Genomic DNA, 10,895 nt, shown 5'->3' on the forward strand with positions numbered 1-10,895 from the left:
CAGATTAGGGAAGGCATTGGTTCAACCCACCAGGGAATCTTAGGAACATATACCAAGAACTTTAGGAGTAAATAACTCAAGCTCGGAAGCATAGCATGGTTGACAAGAGAAGGGGATACAATTTACCAAAGGAATTATGTATCAGGGGGAGAACTCAAAGTTTTGAGAATATGCAGGAACGGTCGGATAATAATCCACCAAAGGATCTGGCATACCGCAAAGAATATGATGTGAGTACTAATGTTCAACCAAAAGAAGAAATAATGCAAAGGCCTTGGATTATAGGAATGTCTGTATAACCTCAAAGCTTAAATACAATGGAATTATGATTTCCAAATCGAGGGATCAGAAGCAGAGGCTCTGATCAAAAGATAAATAAGTTGAATAGAAATAGATCAAAAATCAATCAAGGTTTGATTTGTCAAGAACCAGCTCATGTCCGGAGTGACATCTGAGCAGGAAAGATAAATTTCTAAGGATTAATAGATGGTTGCGAGTATTTGTACACATGTTGAATCAATAGGATCAGAATAACAATCTCAAAGGATTTTAATGAATATTGCTAGATATATGGAATTAATCATAATGCAAAGGAAGGTCAATAGCAATATGCTACTAAGGATTATGGAAGATCGAACAGTACTTCAAAGAATTTTTTTGGAACACATGAACAATAGGAATGAACGAATCCTCGATGAGCGTGACGAATTATTCATAGGGTTATTCATGTGGCAAAGAACTACAAGGCAGTGGCACAAGGGATTCTTAAAAAGTCGGAGAATAACTCGATGTATCTTGTAATAACAAGAGCAACTGGGAAATAAAGTATGAAAGACAAGTATGTGTCGTTATCCATAAGGATATAATGGTGGTAGGGAATTTGTAAAAGCGATGAGCACAAGTTCTCAGGAGAACATCACAGAGTATCTTCAGAGTCTTCTGATGAATAAAGCCATCATATGAAATGAGGGGCTCTCTGGGAGGAAGTACTTAGGAGAACCTAAAGTTAGAGTTAGTAAAATCTTTAACCAGAATAGAAGAGAGATTACAGTCCCGGAGTAAAGACGAGGAATAAAATATTCTAATACCACCCAATTGTGATGTGGGCCCGTAAGCCACACGACAATGTTAGTAAAAGTTTTCCAAAGACTAGACACAACTTCGGCCAAGGAGTTGGAAAGGGAGCTACCTACAGGCATTCAGCTCTAATACTAACTTGTGATGCCCCCGATTCAATTGTACACTAATCATACACGCAAACATGTACGATCAAGATCGTGGACTCATGGGAAGATATCACAACACAACTCTAGACACAAACTAAAGTCATACAAGCTTCATATTAAAAGCCAGGGGCCTCGAGGGCTCGAATACAAACTAGTCAGCGGAAGCAGCAAATCTGAGTACAGTCATAATTAAACAAGACCGCCTTAAAAAGGCTAGCACAAACATCAACAAAGATCTAAAAGGCAAGTCCTCCTGCCTGGGAACCTCATATCTACTCCTGGTCGTCGGCGGACTACACATAGTAGTAGGCACCCTCTGGGTAGTAGTAGTAGTCGTCCTCGGTGGTGGTGTTTGGCTCCTGGGATCTGTCATCTAATCGCAGCAATTGGGTATGGGGGGGAAAGGGGTAGCAAAGCAACATGAGTACTCATCCAAAGTACTCGCAAGACTTACATCAGATCTATGCTAAGTATGCATCAGTATCAAAGGAATGGGGTTGTATCTATGGACTAGACTGCAGAAATGCCAAAATAGATGGAAAGGCCTAGTCTATCGAAGACTAACATCTTCAAGCATCTTGGAGGATTTAGAAGAGTATAGAATAGCATATCATATTTAGCAAGTATGTTGTGGCATTAGCGACTAGAGATCCCAGGTCAACCTGACTTCACATCAACTCGCGGGTAACCTTTTTTTTCGAGGGTACGCCAATGACGTACCATAGCTTTATAGAAGATAGAAAGAGTATTTACAAGAAGTGTCACTCCAATTGCGGACAATCGGGTGAGACACAAAACCCCAACTCCAACACCTACAAGAGGACTCTAGGCTATTCTCTCACGAAACGTTGTAAACCTCCAACTCCGCCAGCCGCTTGCCTCCATTCTGCCAGATCTACGAGGATCATCATTGCCAGCTCCCTTGGCCTCCTTAAACCCTCGCATTTCTTTGCTTCCAAAGGGCCCAAATTATTGCAATGAATAAAGTGTCGAATCCTCTCTTCTCCGCTCTGTGGTATTTCTCCCTCTCTTTGAGCCACCATTGCAGTGTGGTGTCATTCGGTGCTGGGTCAGCGCCCTCTAAGTGGCTAGTCTCCCAAATGGTGCACCAAACCTCCCTCGCGTAAGTGCAGCGGGACAGGATGTGGTCGGCATTGTCTTGATCTTGCAAGCATGTGTAGCAGGGAGAGGGTTCTTCTTGCAGGTCGTGACGTGCCCGTCTGTCCGACGTCCAGATCCTATACTGCATTGCTAGCCAAGCATATATTTTGCTCTTTAGTGGTGCCCAGCTCTTCCAGATGCAATTCGCCATTGGTGTTCTTGGTAAGGTGGAGCAAAGGCTTTTGTATATCGAACGGGCAGAGTATTGACCTGACGCCGAGCAAGTCCAGCTGAATTTGTCCGGCTCTTGTGTGTTCCTCCATACCGCGCCAATGGCCTGGCAAAGGTGCATGCACTGCAACTGTGTCGTAAATGAAACCTCCGGCTGACAATCTGCTTCCCATCTGTTATCCTGGAGTGCCTGCTGCACCGTGCGCGAGTTAACGACTCTTGTCAGCACCGTGGCCAAAATCAGTGGCGCAATATCCGCAACAGCAAGCCCACCAATCCACCGATCTCGCCAGAACAAGATGCGGTCTCCCTTGCCTACCTCGATCCGCACGAGCCTGTCGAATACCGCCCGAGCTGCCTTGTCTTCGACCATTGGGAGGCCTTGCCATGGCCTTGCTAGGTCAGTCTTCTGAAGCCATTCCCATCTGGCCCTTAAAGCCACCGCTTGCATCTTCATGTTTTTAATCCCCAGTCCACCGTAGCATTTGGGTCTGCAGATGGTATCCCACGTGACGAGGCACTGTCCTCCGTTCACCTTCTCTTTGCCAGCCCAGAAGAATGATCGCATCCATTTAGTAATCTCCTCAAACACCCAAGCCGGGGCGTCCATGACCATGAGATGGTGCAGAGGCCTTGCTGAAACCACCGATTGGACAAGAATGAGACGGCCAGGGTGCTGTATCATTCCTCTCTGCCAAGCGGGGATATAGTGTCGCACCTGGTCCAGCATGGGTTGCCAATCTGCCCTTGTGAGGCTCTTGATGGCTAGCTGGAGTCCAAGGTATTTGCAAGGGAAATCTGTCAGCTCGCATTGCAATAAGTTTGCTACCCTTTGCTTGTCTTCCAGATCTCCTCTAATCACTACTGCCGAAGATTTACGGTAGTTCACGTCCAATCTAGAGGCCTCCCCAAAAGCAGCCAGCACCGCTCTAACAAAGTCGAGGTCTTGGTTAGTCGGCTTGATGAACAGAGCCACGTCGTCTGCATAGACCGAGATCCTTTGTACTGCTGCAACTCCTGGTATGGGGCTTATTACACTTTGTTCTAAGGCCTTCTGCACCATTTTCGTGAGCACATCCATTGCCAGGATGAATAGCATAGGGGAGATGGAATCTCCTTGGCGCAGTCCACATGCATGCCCTAGGCTCTTCCCTAGCACTCCATTGACGATCACCCTTGTGCTTGCAGTTTGCAGCAAAGTTGCCACCCAAGATCTCCATTTCAGCCCAAAACCTTTGGCAGTCAGCACCTTGAAGAGAAACGGCCAGGACAACGAGTCGAAAGCGCGTGATATGTCAAGCTTGAGAAACACTCCTGGGATCTTTCGAGCGTGTATCTTGCGGGCAACTTGTCTGACAAGCAGGAAATTGTCGTGTATGTGTCACTCCTTGACGAACGCGGATTGGTTCACTTCCACGATCTCCGGTAGCCGCTTCTGAAGCCGGTTTGCAAGCACCTTGGCGAAGAGCTTTGGTATACTATGTATTAGGCTGATGGTCCGAAAATCTCCAATCTCTTCCACGTCCGGTTTCTTGGGGATGATGATGATGTGTGCCTTGTTTAACTTTGCCATGCCCCTGCCATCTCCAACGTAGAACTTCATCATCGCTGCCATAATGTCCCCCTTGATGGTCGGCCAGGCCCTCTGGTAGAATGCAGCAACAAAACCGTCCGGCCCCGGCGCTCGATCTGGTGGCAGTTCCTTGATCACTCCCCAAACCTCCTCTTCGGTGATCATCTCCTCTAGCGCTGTCAAATCGTGTTGTTGCACTCCCAGGAACTGGAGATCGAGGGAGTGCTCTCTCATGCTCTCCCGTCCAATCAGATTGTCATAAGCTTGATAGAACGCTTCCTCCTTGAGTTTCTGATCCGTGATGATCTCCCCATCGCGTTTGATATGTGGGATGAAGTTTTTAGCTCTCCGTACGTTCGCCACTGCTTGAAAGAGCTTTGTGTTGGCATCCCCTTACCTTAACCACCTCAACCGCGATCGTTGACGGTCTATTGTGTGCTCCAGCACCGCGAGCCCGAGCAGGGTATGCTTCAGCGTTCGGCGCAGCCAAGTTTCTGGCCTCTCAAGCGAGCGCTGCTCCTGCGCCAAGTCTAGTCTATGGATCACCCAGTTGGCAACTCGCATGAGTAACTTGACATTGCCGATCTTCCGCTGTCCCCAAGCTTGAAGATAGGTGGCCGTGTTTCTTAGTAAGCAGTCCAGACGTTTGTACGGATCCACAATCTCCGGGTCACATACCCAAGCTTCCTGGACAGCCTCATCGAAGCCCTCCAACTTCATCCAGAACATCTCAAATCTGAATCTTCTCTTCGTGCAGAACCCAGCGCTTGTAGTCAAGAGGAGCGGGGCGTGATCTGATACCCCAGTTGACAGTGCTTGCAAGAGGCAGTCGGTGTTCTCCGTCTCCCAGTCCATGGAAGTGAGTATGCGATCAATCTTTGTCAGGGTGGGGGCATCCCTCTCATTAGACCACGTGTATCTCCGTCCATGCATGTACATTTCTTTAAGCTCCTGGTCATCCACAAAATCCCGAAACATGGTCATCATTCTTCTGTTTATGTTGGTGTTGCTCTTGTCCGAAGCTTGCAGTATCATGTTGAAATCCCCTAGGATCATCCACAGTCCCGGACAGAGAGCACGCCTGGCCCGCAGGTCATTTAAAAACTGTGATTTGGCCTCATCTCCCTGTGGCCCATAGACCACCGTGATCCACCACGGCTCCCCTATCTTGGTATGCACCAAGCCCGTGAGAAAGTTATCATCGAGCGTTACGTTGTCGAGGGTAAGTACCGTGCTGTCCCAAGCCACCAAAATCCCTCCACGAGTCTCCTTCGCCGGCAGGTACACAAAGCCATCAAAAGATGGCCCTAGACATTGCATAACATTGTATTGGTCCATTACATCCATCTTGGTCTCTTGGAAGCAAGCCAAGTTCACCTTCACCGTTGCTACGAACTCCCTAACCGCCTTCCTCTTGGCAGGCTTGTTTAGCCCTCTAACGTTCCAACATAAAATCTGCGGGTGTACATCCATAATGAGTTATTGACACCGACACCGGGGCTCCACACACCTAGCTATGGCAGATCATTGCCGCGTTGTTGCCTTCCAACTCTTGCCTACTTGGGACCACCTTACCGAATAGACCCGCAATGATCCGGACGTGTTGTTCACGCAGTGGCGAATCGAAGAGGGTCTGGAGCTCATGTATCATTCCCTCATCGGCCACAAGATCATCTGGTACAAGTCCAAGCGCGTGCAGGAGTACGTTCTCCGTGGGGCTGTCCTTGGTCCGGCTAGCTGTGGCTGACTTCTTGGTCACCCTCGTCGTGCGCTTTGGGGTGAATGGTGTCGCCTCCGGCCTAAGCTTCGCTGCTTGTACTTCCTTGAGGAGTGGTGGCGCCAGTTTCTTGATGATATTGGAGCAGAATCCTTTGAGCTTGCTATATGCAATTGCCTCCTGGGCTGTCATCCCTTCTGTGTCTTCAGTTGCTTGATGGATCGCCAGCGCTCCCTCGTTCTCCTGGGGTTCCAGGATGGGTGCCCCAATGTGGGCGATCATGCCGTGTGCCTGCCCATCTCCCTGCAAGTCCAGCGCCTCAGTCCTGGCCACATGATTCCCATCAAGTGGGGTCCCTGCATGGCTTCCGATCGTAATGATTGGCCTTTCCTCTTCTATCTCCTCCACTAGCAGCTGTTCCGTGGGGCCCGTCCTTGTCTCTGTGTCTGGTTGGCCCGTGGCCATGGGAGATTCCACTGGCCCCACCCTTTCCATGTTCCCGCGGTGGGCCTCCTGGACCGAACGCTCCTCTTCGGGTGTCGTGCCTTTGTCGGTCTCATCTCGAGTCGTGCCCAGCTCAACCATTGGGGTTGGTGGGATCCTGTCGTTGCAACGGTCAGGGGATGGAACTCCTGTGTGGCTGGGATCCACCTCCGGTCCCCTCCTCTCCGTCTCGGGCTCCGTCCCTGTCGCTGGTGGCACCACGATCTGCGTGTTAGTTGCGGTTCCTCCAATGATTGGCGCGTTCCCCATCTGCGTCCTAGGGATCTCCTTCGTCCGTGTCTCAGTTGCCGTTGGGCGGCGCTGCGCAAGTGCCACCTATCGTCCATCCGTCCTTGGGGTTGCCACAGCTGGTTGGTGAATCACGTGTCCGCCTCTCCCCGCCTGATTTGAACCTCCCTGTGCTGGTCCACCGATTCGGTCAAAAGCTGACATTCTCGCAATTATCCTGTTCCAAATCGTCACCGTAGGGCCCTCCGTTGCCTCGCCAGCTGGCCGCTCCATCGGCGGTAGCTTCCAGACCAGGTCGTCCCTCTCCTCCGATCCGCCGTGACCGCCGGTGGTTGATCTCCGATGAACTCCCTGGCCATGACTGGCCTGACTTTCCCCTCTGCAGTCCCGAGCTCCAAACTGCCATGACCGACGCCATGTTACTGGTCCAGCACCACCCTCGCTGCCACTGGAGTCTGGTAGCCCACTCTGACCGCTGCTCGAAGAGCCATCGGTCCGCCATGCTGGCTCAGCCACTCCAGCGTAGTCCGTCACCGCCTCGATGTGAATGAGCACTCTGTATTGCAGCAGTGTCGGCTCCATGAGTGGTGGCGCCACCCCCGGCTCTGGGATCGCCAACAACCTGAGCGTCGGGATGGCTTCAGGATCCGCCGTCCAAGCCGACACCTTGAACGCCGATAGGTCGGAGCACGACGCCGTCACCGGATCGACCTTGTCCACCATGCATGATGATCCGAGCAGCTGCTCCACCACCTCTCTGTCCCAAGCATGCGGGGGGATCCCTTCTAGCACAAGATGCACCTTGAGGCCGAACATGGCATGCATGGCTTGCACTTGCCGGTTCCAAGGCCGGAAGTAGATCCGGATGTTGCGGTGCTCCAGGAATGGCATGGCGCTGACTCTGTTTCTATGCTCTGCTCTTCCAAAAACCACGAGAAAATCTTCCGGCCTGTGGGGGATCACCGACACCCATTCCTGTCCGATCTCCGCCTGCTCACTCAGCGCCTCGAGCACGAATCCCGGCGAGATGTCCCTCCGAGCCCCCGCCGCGTAGGCAACCATGGCAAATTGCAGACGCCGCTCCAGGTCCGCCATGGTGCGCGAGCGACGCACGACGCAAAGGTCAGATGGCACCATGTCAAGGTCGACGGGTATCTCTAGGCGCGGTGCAGGCAGCGCCGACCAGACCACCTCAGGGGCGGGAACATGGTGGCACGGGGGCGGGGGTGGCGGCGGTTGCACAGATGCCCCCCCCCAGAGCGCACCGGTGCCGACGGGGATCCTCTCTCCATGGGGGAGCAATGACGCGAAGCTCCCTCCAACTCTCTCCTCGCCGCCTTGGCCGCAGCCTCCCGCCGGAGCTCCTCAGCTGAGGATGGGCTGCGCGGCCTCGTCCAACCCCTTGATTCATGACCGGGTAGTCCACAGCGGATGCAGACGACATCGTTGGTGCAGTCTTGGCGGAAGTGACCCTTGAGCAGGCACCGGAAGCACTTTTCTTTCATGTCAGGCGAGATCTCCCTGGGCGGCGAAGGGCGGCGGTCCGGGGACGGGCGGCGAACCTGGGGAGCCACACCATCCAGGCCGTGGCGGCGCTTCCAGAGCGTTTTCTTCGACGGCGCCGTCGGCTCCCAGACGGCCAACCGCCTGCTCGAGGCATCAGCCCGCTGAGATTCAGATGCCACCTCCATGGCGGCCGGCCCCGCCGAATCCTCCGAGCCGGACGAGAGGCCAAGCCCAGAAACCACCGGCTGCTCACCGCGCGGACGGGCCGAAGAGGAAACCGATTGGGGGCTGCCCGCCATGTCCGTGGAGGGGAGGGCCGCGGGGGAGCGGGGGAGCGCTGCTGCCAGAGAGGCTGGAGGCGGGGAAGAGGGTGGGTGGACGCCGGTGCCGGAGTGGCAGGCGGCAGCGGAGGGGTGGACGCCGGTGCCGGAGTGGCGCCTGGCGGAGGGTTTGGTGGCGTGGTCGGATATCAGTAGGAATTGTCCTCGCGGGCAACGTCAAGATCAACCCAACTCGCAAGAGACTTTTGGGAACTCAGGCCACCTCAACCCGGGTGGTACCGCTTGTTCCTTCAGTCATGCATAAATAGTAACTCTCGCAGTACCCCTTGGGGCCGACCCGTCTTTATCATGGTTCTGGCGTTAAAGTCAAAGTAGCCGTGTGTCCAAAAAATCAACGGGGAAATCCGAGGAATCGACCTCCAAGGATTCCACCTGATGTACCATCAAGGTGAACGTGGAGGAATCACCCTCGAGGATTCAGACTTGAGGTGCTCCATGACAGAGTCGTTATCGGGACTGGTGAAGGAGGAATTACCCTCGTAGACCATGACCGATTAGCTACGCTACAGAGATCTCATCAGAATGAGGTATCACCCTCGGCACTCGATAGTAACTCTGCAGAGGCGTACAACTAAGGGGGTGTGAGGTGATGTGTCAGGTTCAGGACGTCAATCATGTTGATCGAGTCATCGGTCATAAAGCAAGGGCAACAGGGACAAGTATAGTGGTCACTGGCGGATCACTAACCAACCTATACTAAGCATATAGGATAAGCATGTAAGTTACAAAAGCAATCTATGCATCAGAATAGGAGCAATCAAATACAGTAGAAAAATCTAATGCAAGCATGCGAGAGAATGGAATGGGCGATATAGGAATGATCAAGGGGGTTTTGCTTGCTTGGAAGCTCTGCGAAAAGGGGCTGATTGTCAGGAGTGTAGTCGATCTCGGCAGCAACGTCGGTCTCAGTGTCTACCGGAGAAAAGTGGGGGAGAAACAAAAATATAAAGCAAACAGATGCATCACTATGCATGACATGACAATATGCAGTGCTAGGGGTGACCTAATGTAGTGCTACACGATACAGACAAAGAGGGAAAACATTTGGGAATGTTTTCCCGACGTTTGGCATTTTTGGACAGATGAATCGGAGGGGAAGAATCCATGTTTGCTATGCTAGAGGCACGTTACGGATTAACGAATGGCATATTCGTATTCGTCATATTTTTTCGAGCAACTTGCATATAGAAATTATTTCCTTCTGATTTACGAATTATTTTATATGATTTTTCAAAGTTTTAGGCATTTTCTACAATTCTTTTAATTATTCAAACCGAATCTAAACAGTGCAATTACTTCTTACACCCAGACTTAGCCAGCCATAGTCAATGACATGTGGGGCCAGTCAACGCTGACTAGGCTACAGTCAAAACAGAAAGTGATAAAGCTATGTGTACCCAGTAGGTAAATAGCGAGAGAAGATGACATGTGGGGCCAATTCTCCACAGTCAGCAAGTCAACAGGGTCAAAATTGACAAGTCAAACTGGTAGGTGGGGTCCATGTGTCATTGTCAGTGGGACTAATCCTAATTATTGGGAGGGGGCCACAAGGCAGTCGCCCATTACCTACCTAACACACACAAAGGGAGCGAGCAAGCAGATGCGGCAGCGGGCTAGCGCGCTGGGGAGCAGCAGGGCGTGCGCTACGCGGGTTGGGTGCAGGCGGAGCACAGCGGCAACAACGACGCTGCAGGCAGGAAGCCAGGGGAAGCAACGGCGAGTGGGCCAGCGGCAGCAGGCAAGCTGGGCGCGGGACATCGCCGGTGCGGGGGCTAGACGGCAGCGGCGTAGCTGGGGCGAGCGAAAGTAGCAGGCATCGGCGACTGCAGCGAGGCACCGGTGCGTGTGGGCGGCCGAGGATGAGGCAGGGTGCATCTGGCAGAGGCGGGCAGCCGCGGGCGACGAAGGACGCGATGGATGGGTGCGTTGGCGAGCTGGCGATGTGGCGCATCTGATGATGCTTGCAGGGCATGGCCGACGCGAAGCACGGGCGGGGTGTTGAGCGCGAGCGCAGCCACGACGGTGATGGCGTGGAACCGCGACTAAGACAAGGGTGTTAGAAGTAATCTTAATTTAGTGTCAAGTAATTACATTAGCTAAAGGGTCTGTCTAGGCCTCATCTAGATGAGACATAATTATGTCTCATCTAAGTTGTGACATCAGCGGAAGGCCACGTCTCTTATTTGTTTGTTTATTTGCTTTTTCTACTTCGATCTGATACCAGTACACGTGCAACCGTGTTGACCGAAGGAGAAGCGGGCGGGCGGTCGTGGCCTCCTTCCAACAAGGACGGCCCAAGCAGAGCGGCTGGCTGGGAGGCCCAATTACACGATGGTTCTTTTCAATACGTGCACTCGTTATCCTCAGAAGAAAATGTACGTGCACTAGGAGCGCCTATTCGGCGCCTTCAGCACCGCCGAAGGCAGCTGGCGCGTGCGGCAGTGCCTGCTGGGCCGGCCCACGAACGG

This window comes from Triticum aestivum, chromosome 6B (assembly GCF_018294505.1).
Source record: "Triticum aestivum cultivar Chinese Spring chromosome 6B, IWGSC CS RefSeq v2.1, whole genome shotgun sequence".
Taxonomy (NCBI): Eukaryota; Viridiplantae; Streptophyta; class Magnoliopsida; order Poales; family Poaceae; genus Triticum; species Triticum aestivum.